Genomic DNA, 14,883 nt, shown 5'->3' on the forward strand with positions numbered 1-14,883 from the left:
ATCGAAACCTCTTGTCACAGTATAAATAACTCTATTCCCAAAGATTATTTTAGCAGAATATAATTAATAATATTCACAACCAAACGGTATGATAGAAATGAAGATACAGAGGTTTTAGAAGAGACTACTCTAAAACATACCTATTAGAAGCCACTCTTAGGGTATGTCTGCACTGGCAGAGTGAGAGCGCCGGCTGTTACAGCGCCACTCAGAGAGCGCTGAAGGGAAACTGCGGTTGTGTGTTCACACTGGCAGCTGCCTGCGTAGTAGCGTGTTCACACTTGCAGCAGTATTCAGAGCGGTGCACTCTGGGCAGCTATCCCACAAAGCACCTCTTCCTCTTCTGCCGCTAAAGAAGGTGGAGGGTGTTGCGGGGCAGCCTGGGTCCTTTCCCAATGCCCCGTGATGCATTGCTTCGCATCCCAGCAATCCTTGTGCTTCCATCCGCATGTGGCACCATCTTTCAACAGTTTGTGTACTCTGTGCTCTGCCTCTTCAGGCTGCAGGAATGGATCCCGAACTGCTGACCAATATGCTGCTCGCTCTGATCAACACGTCACGAGTGGCAGTGGAGTTATTCCTGACACTACAAAGGCAAGAGAAGTGTGACATTGATCTCGCCACGTGTAATAGCTACGACATGAGATTGCTTGTGGGATTCATGGAGGTGCCGACAACAGTGGAACGCTACTTTTGGGCTCAGGAAATGAGCACTGAGTGGTGGGAACACCTCGTCATGCACGTCTGGGATGACAAGCAGTGGCTGCAGAACATTTGGATGAGGAAAGCCACATTCATGGGACTGTGTGATGAGCTCACCCCCACCCTGCGGTGCAACAACACGAGATTGAGCGCAGCCCTGTTGTTGGAGACGCGTGTGGCAATTGCACTGTGGAAGCTGGCTACTCCAGACTGCTACTGATTGGTCACTAACCAGTTCGGAGTGGGAAAGTCAACCGTTGGACTCATGTTGACCAGAAGTGTGCAGGGCCATTAATCGCATCCTGCTCCGAAAGACTGTGACTCTGGGCAACGTGCATGACATTGTGGATGGCTTTGCACAAATGGGCTTCTCTAACTGCAGAGGGGTGATAGATGGCATGCACATTCCAATTCTGGCACCAGAGCACCTAGCCACTGAGTACATTAATCGGAAGGGGTATTTCTCAGTGGTTCTCCAGGCACTTGTGGATCATCACTGGCGTTTCATGGACATTAACACAGGCTGGTCCGGAAAGATGCATGTCACATTCATCTTTTGGAACACTGGCCTGTTCAGGAAGCTGCAAGCCGGGACTTTCTTCCCAGAGCAGAAGATCACTGCAGGGGAAGTTGAAATGCCCATTGTGATCCTGGGAGACCCCACCTACTCCATAATGCCATGGCTTATGAAGCCATAGACGGGGCACCTTGACAGCAACAAGGAGCAGTTCAACAACAGGCTGAGCAAGTGTAGAATGACTGTTGAGTGTGCTTTTGGCCATTTAAAGGCCCATTGATGCAGCCTATATGGGAGGCTGGACCTGGTCGATGACAATATTCCTATGCTTATAGCGGCGTGCTGTACACTCCATGATATTTGTGAAGGGAAGGGTGAAAGCTTCACTCAGGGCTGGACCGCTGAGGCTCAGTGCCTGGAGGCTGAATTTGAACAGCCAGAGACCAGGGCTATTAGAGGGGTGCAGCGTGGAGCAATAAGGATCGGGGATGCCTTGAGGCAGCAATTTGAAGCTGAAAGCCACTAATATTTGTTGCTATGCTCAGGAGTGCAGTGCTTGTAATGCTAGGAGGTGATTGTGATTGGTGCGGACGATGCAGTGTGAAGGTTTAAGAAAACTGCCTGTTGCTTTGCAGGGCTCTGTTTGCTTTCAATTACTGGAATAAAGATCGCTTTCAAACCAAAACAATTCTTTTATTAAAAAACAACAATCAGAGAAGAGAGACAGACAAAAAAACCCACATCAGCACTGAGGGATGGGGGAAGGGCGGGTCCCAGGAGGAGGTGGGGTCCCGGGACGGTTAAAGATTTGTGTATGTGCAGGTATCATATCCAACCTTCTCCTTTGGAGTACAGTGCAGTGGGTACTGTACTTCAGCAGGGCTAAACGGCTGGGGAACCGCAGTGGGTACTGGGAGTCCACAGGGCTGGACTGTGACAGGGCAGGAGTGGAATACGGGGGGTGCAGACGGGAGCCAGGAGGTTGATAAGAGTGTGTTGGCAGTGTCTGGGGGGGCGCATGGGAAAGAGTTTTGTGACAGTGGCTGCCGGGGAGGGCGTGTGTGGAGCTGCTCAGTTTGCAGTGTTAGTAGTGCCTGGAGCACGTCCGCTTGGCGCTCCATAACATTTACGAGCCACTCCATGGCTTCGTTCTGGTGCGCCGCGTTCTCCTTTCGATCCCTTTTCTCTCTTTCCCGGCACTCCTTCAGTTCTTGTTTTTTGGCTGCAGAGTGCATCATGACCTCACACAAAAAGTCCTCCTTAGTTCTTCTTGGCCGCTTTCTAATTCTGCGCAGCCGTTCAGCTGGTGATAACAAAGAGGGAGGCTGGGCTCCCAAGGTCACCTCTGTGATGCCAAAATGCAACATTTAACAGAAGCATATTGTTTGCAACACACAGACCACTGATTTAAAACACAGCTACTCTTCACATACCTGTCACTAACTGGCTGACCCCAGGCCAGCACACATGAGCCACAAGACCCCCAAAATGGTGAGTAACCTCAGGGGCAGAGGAAATCAGTGTTCCAGGACCATACTGTATGCTGGGCATGTGGCTCTTGGGGAGAGCTAGCACTGTAGGGGAGGCTTTATAATCGTTCCTGTCCCCACATTTTCTACAGGCTGTGTTCATAATGGAAGATTAAGGGTGAGCAGGGGATCAAGGGAGAGTCTTCTCTAAGACTGCAGCTTCCGCCCTGGCCCTTATGTGGCTCACCGAGTGCAGCAGTGGTCCTGTTTCCGCCCCCCGCCACCCGCAGTGACAGCAGAGTGGCGTGGGAAAGTTACTCTTAATGGGGCAAGAAACAAAGCAGCTCTGCCAAAGAACCTGTAGCAGCATATTGCCCAGTATCTCCACGAGAGTTTTCTGGAGATCTCTTAGGCAGATTCCCATGAAGTCAATCAACACCCTGTTCTGCCACTCAGACTAGGTATGTGGTGGTACGCGCATCATAGAGACACAAGCCTGCTTTCTGCAATCCTCCTGCCCCCAACAACTCGCTTCAGCGATTCCCAAAATCAAAGCCACTTACCAGGGGCCTGCTCTCTTGTTTGCACTTTGCCAAGATCAGACAGCTGTGACTGTCTAGCCTCCTCTGGGGTAGAGAAAAGCTCTGGGCTGCATGCATCTCTGACCTCCAAGTCATCCTCTGCCTCTGGGTCTCCCTCCCCCTCCACATTCTCGTCCAAGATTTCCTCCTCCTGGGTTGGTCCACTCTCGACTGGCATGCGAGCCACCAAAGTATCCACGGTGGCCTTCGCAGTGGAGGTGGAGTCGCCACTGAATATCATGTCCAGCTCTTTGTAGAACCGGCAGCTCATGGGCACAGCACCGGAGTGGTGGTTGCCTCCCGCGCCTTGTGGTAGGCGCTCTGCAGCTCCTTCACTTTGACCCTGTACTCTAATGTGTCCCGGTCATGGTCCCTTTCCGTCATGCATCATGACATCTGTCCGTAGGTATCATAATTCCTACGGCTGGAGCGCAGCTGGGACTGGACAGCCTCCTCTCCCCAAATGCTGAGAAGGTCCAGCAGCTCGGCATTGCTCCAAGCGAGGGATCGCCTGGTGCGTGGAGCAGGCCTGGCCACCTGGAAAGATGTGCTGAGACCGCTGCACGCGTCACTGAGCAAACAGGAAGGGGACTTTCAAAATTCCCAAGGAATTTAAAGGGGGATGTGGGGATGAGGGTTGGTCACCTGAGGGCAGGGCAGTAGAGTTCAAACCAATGACCAGAGAGGCGAGAGCAGGCATTGTGGGACGCCTCCCGGAGGCCAGTCGCAGCGCTGTAATCCACCAGGGTGTCTACACCGGCACCGAGGCGCTGTGCCCCCGGCGCCGAGCGCCGCACGCCTCTCATCGGGGTGGTGTTTTACAGCGCTGCAGCTGCGCAGTTTCTGCGCACTAAGCGGCTTGGCGGAGTGTACGCCTCGGGAGTTACACTGCCGAAAGCGGCTTTAGTGCGCAGAGACTTGCCAGTGTGCACAAGGCCTCAGAGAGTCATATTCATTTTCTCTGATCTTTTCTGGACACAGTTCAGCAGCCTTTCAAATCTAGTGTTGGCATTCTACCTTCATAACTGCTTATTTCCTAAGGTTTTTATCCAGTTGAAACATTTTGAGTTAGGACATTGATTTGGTTCAAATTTAGCTGATGCATCCCTTCTTCCCAAACACAATGTCTAAAGTGATTGGAACTTCTGAGTGATAGGAGCCCTTATATAATAAAGCAGCTCATGGCTGAGGGAAAAAGAGGTTATGGTGGACACTTACTGGGAAGAACAATGCAGTGCTAGAGGAAGCAGCATATGCCAGTTGCAAACGTGCGGCGCCATGAGGAAGACTGATATTCAGATCCAACCTTTAAGTGGAGTTAACCAAAAATCAGAGTGACCATTCTGCAGGAAAGTTCAGTGTTCTAGCATTTAGCTTTGTTCTGGACAGGGGCAAAAAGACAAAATACCGAAACTTCAGAAACAATTTAATTCACAAATGTTAAAACATTTGGTTTCAGCTTTAACATTAGTCTCTGGGTCTGCTTGAGCTGCCATGGGTGTCTCATGAGGCTTGCTGGTCAGAGGCCTAATTAGGGTTGCCAACTTTCTAATTGCACAAAACTGAACACCCTTGCACCACGCCTGCCCTGAGGGCCCCCCCCAGTCCCTTATCTGGGGCCGCACCCCCACTCACTCCAGCCTCCCTTTCTCCATCAGTCGCTCACTCTCACCCACCCGCACTCACTTTCAATGGGCTGGGGCAGGGGGTTGGGGTGGAGGAGGGGGCTTAGGGCTGGGGCAGGGCGTTGCGGTGTAGGAGGGGGTGTGGGGTGCAGGTTCTGGGAAGGAGTTTGGGTGCAGGAGGGGGTTCCGACCTGGGGCAGAGGGTTCGGGGTGTGGGAATCCAGCTGGGCAGCACTTACCTCATGCAGCTCCCAGTCGGCGGTGCAGTCGGGCTAAGGCAGGCTTCCTGCCTGTCCTGGCTCCATGCTGCTCCTGGAGCACAAGTACCATTACATGAAAATCTCTCCTTGAGTATGTCACAGTTCAGGGAAACTAAACCTGTATTTCCCCCAGTGGTCTAGCAAGGGCACCCACTCTTCGGATTCTGGCTCCCTTGTTGTTGACTCTTTTGTATGAAGACCTCATCTCACTCCCTCTAACTAGGATATTTCCAGGCTCTACAGTTCCCTGCCTTGTATTTCCAAGCAAAGACAGCCTGCCTGAACAGACTTGCTTTCTTTTTTCTTCAGAGACCGATAACGGAGGGATTGCTGCAGTTACCTCCCAGGTCTTTCTAGCCTCCTTTATTCCAAAAGTAAAAAAAAAAAATATGGTGAAAACATATTAAAAGACCCTACACACATGCTAATATACTTACCAGAGTTCATCGTACCATGGACTTTGGCAGGTCCAGGCTTTCCAACCCTACCCAAAGGATTGGGGCCCTCCATGTATCAAGAAGAAGGCCTTGAGTCAGTTTAAACTCAAGCCATTTATCCAAAAGTCCTTTCCTTAGTCTGTGGAGAATCCAGTTCGAACTAGCATATGTGTATCCCTCCAGGATATGACTTTAAAGGGTTGATAACAGATGAAGTTCATTAGCATTCCCCTGCTCCCTACTAGAGAAGGTACGCACAATGCCACAATAACACTGACACAATTGCATTTTTAATACAGTATACCCCAAAGGTATTAACCCTAATTCAATAAGGTTTAGCTTAATTCAATAAAGGCTATCTTAATTCCATACGGTGTGTCCAGGGTATTAAAGGATATTGTTAGCCTGTCACAGCGTGGTCAAAGGGCCTTGAGTGTACAGTTTGCTCAGGGGTGAATTTTGCCTGTCAGCTGGTCCAGCGAGTGGCAATGATGCTGGAGGAGACAGCCTCTCAGGCTCTGTCGTCACTGACACAAAGTTGTTTGGGTCTTTTTTTTTTTTTTAACAGCAAGGTAACTAACAGGGGGATAGCTTTCTAGCTGTAAAATCCTAAGTGGTGACAAGGCACTTGTAGTGTCTACCATGAGGTATTGAAGCAAGGTCAGCACTATACTCCCTGCCCGCAGTTAACCTTGCTTAGTGTACCTCATAGTGAAACTACAGTGCCTTGTCTCCCCTGTGTACTTACAGAAGGATAGCATAGTAAACTAATAGGCTCAATCTGCAGCAAGGAAGCTATAGGTTAGGTATGAGGAAAAAGTTTCTAACTGTCAGGTTAGTCTCTGGAATAAGCCTCCAAAAGAGGTTGTGGAATCATAGAAGATTAGGGATGGAAGAGACCTCAGGAGGTCATCTAGTCCAATCCCCTGCTCAAAGCAGGACCAACACCAACTAAATCATCCCAGCCAGGGCTTTATCAAGCCGGGCCTTAAAAATCTCTAAGGATGGAGATTCCACCACCTCGCTAGGTAACCCATTCTAGTGCTTCACCACCCTCCTAGTGAAATAGTATTTCCTAATATCTAACCCAAACCTCCCCCACTGCAACTTGAGACCATTACTCCTTGTTCTGTCGTCTGCCACCACTGAGAACAGCCTAATTCCATTCTCTTTGGAACCCCCCTTCAGGTAGTTGAAGGTTGCTATCCAATCCCTCCTCACACTTCTCTTCTGCAGACTAAATAAGCCCAGTTCCTCAGCCTCCCCTCATAAGTCATGTGCCCCAGTCTCCTAATCATTTTCACTGCCCTCCGCTGGACTCTCTTCAATTTGTCCACATTCTTTCTGTAGTGGGGGGCCCAAAACTGGACGCAGTACTCCAGACGTGGCCTCACCAGTGCCAAATAGAGGGGAATAATCACTTCCCTCCATCTGCGGGCAATGCTCCTACTAATGCAGCCCAATATGCCATTAGCCTTCTTGGCAACAAGGGCACACTGCTGATTCATATCTAGCTTCTCCCCATCATTGGAGGTTTTTAAAAACAGGTTAGACAAACGCATGTCAGGGATAGGGCCAGGTTCACATGGTCCTGCCACAGTGAAGGGGGATGGACGTCATGGCTTCTCAAGGTCCCTTCCAACCTTTCATTTCTATGATTCTATGAAAATGTGCACTTTTTTTTTCTTAGGGAAGACATAGGCTCAGTCGGAGAAAGGGTGTCACAATTAGGGCAGAGGACAGAAAGGATGAATATTGAATGTTGTATAAGCAGTATGTATATTTGTAGTCTTTAAAATGCTGATATCCAAACCCGCAGTACAGCACGGATAATGTGTACTAAATCACTCTACTATTTCAGTGCTCAATGTGCACGCAATTCTGCCATACTATAGTTTTGCCTCGGGACAGGCTCAGCAAAGGCTTCCTGCACTGGCCATAGGAATATCCACTATTTCTCAGAATGCAGGAGGGAGGGCAAGCTGGTGATTGGGATGCAAGCGGCACTGTATCATGTACAGGCAGAACAACATGAGCAATGAATGCCTCTTCCCCCTTGTCACTGACTGTGTCCAGCCAGGTTTACAGGGTTGCTTCTTAGCAGTTACTACTGAAGCCTACACTTTGACAGCACAGTAAACCTGAGAATGTGGGCTATCCTGTCAAGTATGTCAGCTTGTTTAAAGGTCACTTGCTATCAGGATCAAAAGCATATAGGGGCCTCCCCACTCCCTTACACACATTCTTTGGGTGGGAGGGGGGAGGCAGGCAAGCACAGAAAAGCCTTTGAAAAGTTTGTATAAACTATGTAATTGGGTGCATTTGCCAAAGCATGGCTGTGTTCTTTGTGAAGGCTTCGCGAAGAACATTACTCTGATTCTTCTGTAGGCCTTCAGAAGTGTGGATCCTTTCAAAAGTGTAGAGTGTGAAGGATTACAAATTTGTTTTTCAAAAGACCCCCAAATACCTGCTGGGTTCACCAGCCCCCTCACCTCTTCTCCCCCCTCCCTCCAGTGGCAGCGCCCCTCTCCCCACTCCCAGCTCTAACTCCAAGCTGCCCCCAACTGGTGCTGTCTCTCCTATGCCTCTCTCTGGGACTCTCACTGTCTCTTCTTTTTTTTAGCTCCCCCCCTCCCCCGGGTTTTTTTATGCAAAGAAAAGTGTAGGAAAGCATTGCCATGGCAACAGTGTCGCAGTGGGCTATTGGAGTTGATGGGCGTTCTAAACTTTTAAAATAATGGCCTCGAAAAAACAGGAAGGGGACAGAGAGAGAGAGAGAGTGAGCGAGCAAAAGCAATGAAAAGTGGGACAAAAACACTGGAAATGCATTCAGCCTGACATCATCACCCTTTCCCACAGTGGCCGTTCACTTGTGAGGCCCTAGTGTTGATTCACTGTCTTAAAGCTAGCTTTCTAGAGCCTGGGGAGACCATCTTTCCCTGCCTGAATGCCTTTTTTGTTGTGAAACAGTGGACTGTTTCTGAAGCCCTGCATAAAGGGCTGAGTAATTCACTTCAGTTGCCAGGAAGTCTGAGCCACTTGTGAGCTAACAATAGTTAACTTTATCTCCCACCCCAAGCTGAAAGTTCCAGCTGTAGGTCCCGAATTCTAATAAGGGCTTCACTCATGCCTCTGAGGTTATGGTAATATTTTACACATCTTTTTTCATTAAGACACAGTCATAGCTACTGTTGAGGCACCGGAGGCAACTCCTGTCGATTGATGGAAAAAAATAAAAAAGGAAAGCAGGAAAATAGCTTTTATGTAAGCCAGACAGACTTGCTGTTTAATTCTAGAATTCTAAACTGATTTGGGAGAAGCAGGAGAACTTAACTTTAACCAATTACATTATACATTTCTGAGTCAAAGACCTTCCGGTTGCTTCAGATTTTTAAAATAGTATCAGTTTTTAGAATTTGGGGTGGTTGTTTTTTTTCTCTGTTCCTGCACAGGAGGGATGATTGGTGATAAGGAGCAGAGTGAGTCATGAGGAATGGAGATGAATTTGTTTGGGTTTCCCTTTTCATCCAGATTTGGATTTCATCCTGCACCATGACAGCACAGCTGAATGCCTGTGATGACACACAACTGTGATTCATGCAGCAGACCTGCAAAGCCAATAATCAGGGTATGTTTTTGAAAGGAGATCGAGAACAGCAATTTTCTTCTTTACATTCCAAAATAGTTGCCTCCGTGAGAATTAATAAAACCAAATTCAATGTGGAAACAACCTCAGATAACTATCTAGGCTTCTAATATTTGGTGATTTAAAATTATTTGCTTATTTCCCACTTTCAAGTAATAGTCAACAAGACTGCACTTTGTTTCAGTGCCCCTCTTTACATTTTCTTGTTGCGTATAAAAGACAGCAGTATTCAAACAGCTCTTTTGTGCCTTTGGCTAATGCTTCTTCCCCACTGTGCCTTGAGAACTAGCTATAAGAATGCTTGGATGAAAATAAAAACACAATTCTTTAACCTCCACTTAATACATTATTAATTTTAAAAATTGATTGAAGGACATATGCAATATTTGTGAAATAAAACAACACATGCTCAGTACATCTCCTATTTAAGGTAACACTGTGTCCTTGAGCTGTACAAAGGACTCCAGCTGATGCCAGAGGCAGCTGTTTGTGTTGTGGATCAGGTCACTATAAGCAAATGCATTGTAAATAAGTTACTTGGCCTTTTGGATAAGATTAAGTGCAGTAGGATGCACCCAACCCATGTACTTATTCTCTACACCAATACTGACTTGGACTCTTAATACATTCCATGGGTGGTGCACCTGAGCCCACTTATCCACTGACAGTTTAAAAACTCCCACACCCCAATCTGGATCTATGGTGGTTATAATATGTATGTACCTGGTGAACCTTGTAACCGATACTTGCAATCCCCCATAACCCAAGCCTGATCCCAGATGTACAGTACCTTCCCTCTTAACTTGTGTAAATTTGATTTTAAACCTTAACTTTAATATCCAATGTGACCTCTATCACATTGGATATTAATATCAATATAATATCAATGTGACCTCTATCAGGGGAGAATACCCTGCCTTTCTAGGAGGATGGACTGAACACTTATGCTGATCTTTTTCCTCCCTAAGAGCTGTGATTTCTGATCTTCACTGTGAGTTTGCCTTGACTAGGATGAAAAGCTGGTTTTTGGACTGTGCTTGCTGACGTTTAAAAAAAACCCCAAACCCATCTTTTTATCTTAGTCAAGACAAATCCTGTGAGAGAAGCATCAGGCACCACAATCATATAAACCACAGAAGACAGACAGAAGGTTTGGGGGAGAGTCATTTTATGCAAGATGTTAATCATGAAATAACTTTAAAGGCCTTGAATCTACTCCAATGCTTGCAATTGAAAACACTGATCTTCTAGCAGGGCAGCTCCTGGAGCTCTCAGAGCTCTGTCACTCCACATGACCTGAAACAGGTGAACTGAAGCTGACTGTATTAAGTCCCATCTGAATGAAAGGAATTAACTAGCTAATAATTCTCAGTGGTAAAAACAGAATGGCTAATGTACATATGATGAATGAAAAGTCATCCATTCCTCTACACTGCAAAAGACTTCAGAAATCATGACAGGGCTTTACTGTCCTCAAATGATCATTTCACTTAACTCTTGAGATCAGGTTTAGTATATCATTGTTGGAAATGTATATTCATATATAATTTTACTTAGCCAGTACATAGCACATTTTACAAAGCACATTGCAAAAAATGAAGTGTTCCTTATGACTTCCCCTGTGAAGAAGGAACCGAGCATTAGACTTTATTTCCAGAAAGGAAAATGGAGGGCGAGAGGTTAAAGTGACCTGACTGAACCTACAGAGAGAGAGAGATAGTGTCCAAGCATGGATTAAAACTCAAGAGTTTCGGACTCAGTAGCCCATGCGTTTCTCTGTGAGGGCCTGATCCTGTGAAACACTGAATACCCCTGATTTGCCTCACTGGCTGCTGTACACCCCAGGATAAAATCTTTCAGGCCAGATTTTCAAAAGTGCTCAGCATTTTGAATTCTTTGAAAATGTGGCTGTTTATTTAGGTGACTAAATGGGAGCTGAGCTCTTCTGAAAACTGTGATCCAGTTATAGGTGCTGAACACGAAAATCTGACCCTGACCTCTTTTGAAAATGTGGCAGTTAATGTATATTTTTACTACATATCAAATGTGTCCATGATACCCTTTTAATCAACTCCTATCTCCCAAACTATGGTACACATTTCAAGCAATTATGTACCTTTAAACAGGGTGACTCTTTCATAGAAAATAACAAATATTTTGTGGAACAAAAATCACCCTACACTTGAAAACATTGGGATTTTTCTGGAAAATTTTTGAGGAAATCAAGATTTTTTTTAAGATCAGATATTATATCTTGTTTTGTGAGAAATAAAAGTCTCAGCAACTACCTTGAGACTGGCTCTCTCCATGGCATATTTTTTACTTTTTCTTTTTCTTAGTACTTCTACAAAGCACTCCTTTTGATCTCAGTGCTCTGCTCTGCTCTTCGCTCTCTGCTTCTAATGCTTTGCCCTCTGCTTTTAGTGATCTTTCTTTCTGTTTCCAGGCCTGGTCTCTCACTCTGAGTTTCCATTATTTAGTTGTTTTTCCTCTTGCTCTGCCACCTGGGTTCTGCCTCTTGCTCTCATTCATTTTTCTTCAAAGGCTCCATTTTTCTGTTTCCTGCCTTTCCTATTGGATCCAATCCTCTAGCTCTATTAAAAGATTCCTGCCCCAAGTCTGAGCCATGCCTCTCAGGATTCTCAGATTGTCAGGGGCCAGTTTGGCTCCTGGCATACACTATATCTGCCTCAGCAGCGATTCTAACTTACTACCAGGCTTTTGCCATCCTCAAGGGATGATCTGGAAGCCTGAAATAGGTAAAGCACAATTCATTCAAGCCATAGCCTCTGCCTTTCCCAACAGACTCCTGGCAAGCCCCTATATTGGAGACTGCAAGGTGAGGGACGCTGTAGGGTCACTGTGCTGGCCCTACACCAACCGGGGAGTCCCTTTACACCATGGAATTCTTATGTGGGAAGATCTGGCTGCTTTCCATCATTTTTATGTCTCAGGAGTGGTGAAAAGGTACCAGAATGCAACCCACGATAGCGGCTTCTAAGTTCATGGGTCTAAGTAGGATTGTAAGACTGGAAGGGATCTCAAGAGGGATCTCATCTAGTCCAGGCCCCTTCACACAAGGCAGGATTAAGTATTATCTAGACCATCCCTGGCAGGTGTTTGTGTAACCTACTCTTAAAAATCTTCCATGATGGAGATCGCACACCCTCCCTGAGCAATTTATTCCAGTGCTTAAGCACCCTGACATTTAGGAATTTTTTCCTAATGTCTATCCTAAATTGCCATATCTGCAATTTAAGCCCATTGCTTCTTATCCTATCCTCAGAGTTTAAGGAGAACAATTTTTCTCCATCCTTCTTGTAACAACCTTTATGTAATTGAAAATTGTTATCATGTCACCCCCTCACTCTTCTCCAGACTACACAAACCTGATCTTTTCAATCTTCCCTCATGATTTTCTCTGGACTTTCTCCAGTTTGTCCACATCTTTCCTGAACTAGACACACTACTCCAGTTGATGTCTAATCACCACAGAGTGGAGCGGAAGAATTACTTCTTGTGTCTTGCTTAGAACACTCCTGCAAATACATCCCAGAATGATGTTTGCTTTTTTTGCAACAGAGTTACACTGTTCACTCATATTTAGCTTGTGATCCACTATCACCCCAGATCCCTTTCTGCCCTATTTTGTATGTGTGCAACTGACTGTTCCTTCCTAAGCAGAGTACTTTCCATTTATCCTTATTAAATTTTATCCTATTTACTTCGGACCGTTTCTCCAGTTTGTCCAGAATCCATATAATTTTTAATTTTAATCCTATCCCCCAAAACACTTACAACCCCTCCCAGCTTGGCACTGTCTACATACTTTATAAGTGTACTCTCTATGCTATTATCTAAATCATTTATGAAGAGATTGAACAGAACTGGACCCAGAACTGATCCCTGCGGGATCCCACTGCAGAACAATGCTTTGCTTTCAGGTCTGAGAGTAATCTCTGCTCAGTCAGAAACAACAGGGCACACTGAGCAAACAGGACTGACTGTGTGAGAGCTCAGAGCTGAGGAATGGCACATGGTGTGAAATGTGTGAGACATGGAATTTTGACCCCACTCCAGTTTTGAAAATGTTAGAAGTCGCCCTGATGAAAGATGATATTTGGGGAGACAGAAGGGGAGGGGAGTGTTTTGTCTTTTTAAATCAGACTCATCTTCTAGGAGCAAATATGGCCTTAATAAAACCCCAACGGGTAATGGGTCTGATGCAAGCCTCAGTTACTTCCAGATAATTCCACTGAAGTCAGTAGCATAAACCCTGCTTGTAAAGTTTTCCTGTTCATTCCCTTGGCCTGATTCTGATCATGCACCAGTTTTACACTAGCGTAACTCCTTTGCACTCAAACTATGCAAAGCCAGTTCTGGGGACTGCAAACGTTTCTTTCAGATGGACAGGCTCGCAAAGTGACGTGAAAGCTGCTGGTGGGTGAAAGGAATGAAAACCAGAATAAGAGAGTGTGATATTTCTCAGAACCAGACTGCGGACACTGCAGGAAGTTGAAGGAACACAGCCAAAATGAAAGGTAGGGAGGAAAAATTGTGGCTGTAGTGAGTGCAGAACAATTACAGTGAAAGTGCCAAGAACAGGCCTGTCTTTGAATGGTTCAGGCCAGGGAATAGATTTTGCTGCAGGGCAGCAGGCAGCTCCTGTTTTTTGTTTTTTGTTTTAAATGCTCATCTATCTGTGTAAACAGCCTGAAAACTTCACCTCTGTGTTGGGAGATGTCACTTAGAATCAAGGCACTGGTTCCGCATTCAAAAACCTGATGTTGATCATGTTCCTTCCCAGCCATTCTCTCGAGTTGTCTTTTGCAATGGGATCTAATTTTAACCACATCTCCGTCTTCATCCTTTAGGAAGTAGGAAATATTAGTCACTACATCTGATTGGTTTTACTGTTGCTTACCCCAGGGCAGCTTGTTTGGCTTATGAAAACCAGTGTCAGTTGACATTGTCATCCACATGGCCAGATGATTACGAGTAAAAGCCTAGCTATTTCCGTTTTAACTAGACAATAAGGCGCAGGAGCTGATAAATGCTGAGATAGGATAGAGGTTTTACAGAGTGAAGGGTTCTCATTAGTTTCATGCCCCCCGCCTCGCTTATGCTGGTACTGTCTTTGCCACTGCTTTTTATGATTTTTATTAACAGATTTTTGTCAGAAGAATTGCCAAACTGGCAAAGATGCTGCAGCTTAATAGTATGCATATACCTCTTTTACAGCTCTGCCCTTGCTCCTTTTCAAACATTCTCCCTTCATGTAACGGAGAGGCCATTAACTTGAGTGAGACAGAAATTGTTTTTGCAATGCGGTGGTTTATGTTGATTTTTTCAGCCCAATTCCTATTATTATTATTATTTATGCAGGACCAGCAGCATGCTAAGTGCTGTGCAGCTATACCTGAAGACAAGGTCTCTGCCCCAGTGGCATTAGAGTCAAAAGTTCAATCTCCCCAGTGATATATTTGAGAGAGAGGGTGGTCTTCTAAGTAAGGCACTGGCTTGTGATGCAGGAGATCAGCGTTCAACACTCATCTCTGCCACAAACTATCCGTGTGACTTGGGGAAAATCCCGCCAGATGGGCTTGCAAAACGGCAGAGCGTTTGAGCATCCCAGTCTTAATCTCG

General features: G+C 46.0%; 1 long non-coding RNA gene across 1 annotated transcript; it reads left to right on the top strand.

Annotated features, from left to right (window-relative positions):
• The first annotated feature begins 8,774 nt into the window (after positions 1-8,774).
• On the top strand, positions 8,775-13,761 carry LOC140908279 (uncharacterized). Its single transcript, XR_012157823.1, has 3 exons — positions 8,775-8,855; positions 9,123-9,219; positions 13,643-13,761. It is a non-coding gene; the product is annotated as an uncharacterized LOC140908279 (long non-coding RNA).
• The last annotated feature ends 1,122 nt before the right edge of the window (positions 13,762-14,883 follow it).

The sequence above is a fragment of the Lepidochelys kempii genome, chromosome 3, assembly GCF_965140285.1.
Source record: "Lepidochelys kempii isolate rLepKem1 chromosome 3, rLepKem1.hap1, whole genome shotgun sequence".
Classification (NCBI taxonomy): domain Eukaryota; kingdom Metazoa; phylum Chordata; order Testudines; family Cheloniidae; genus Lepidochelys; species Lepidochelys kempii.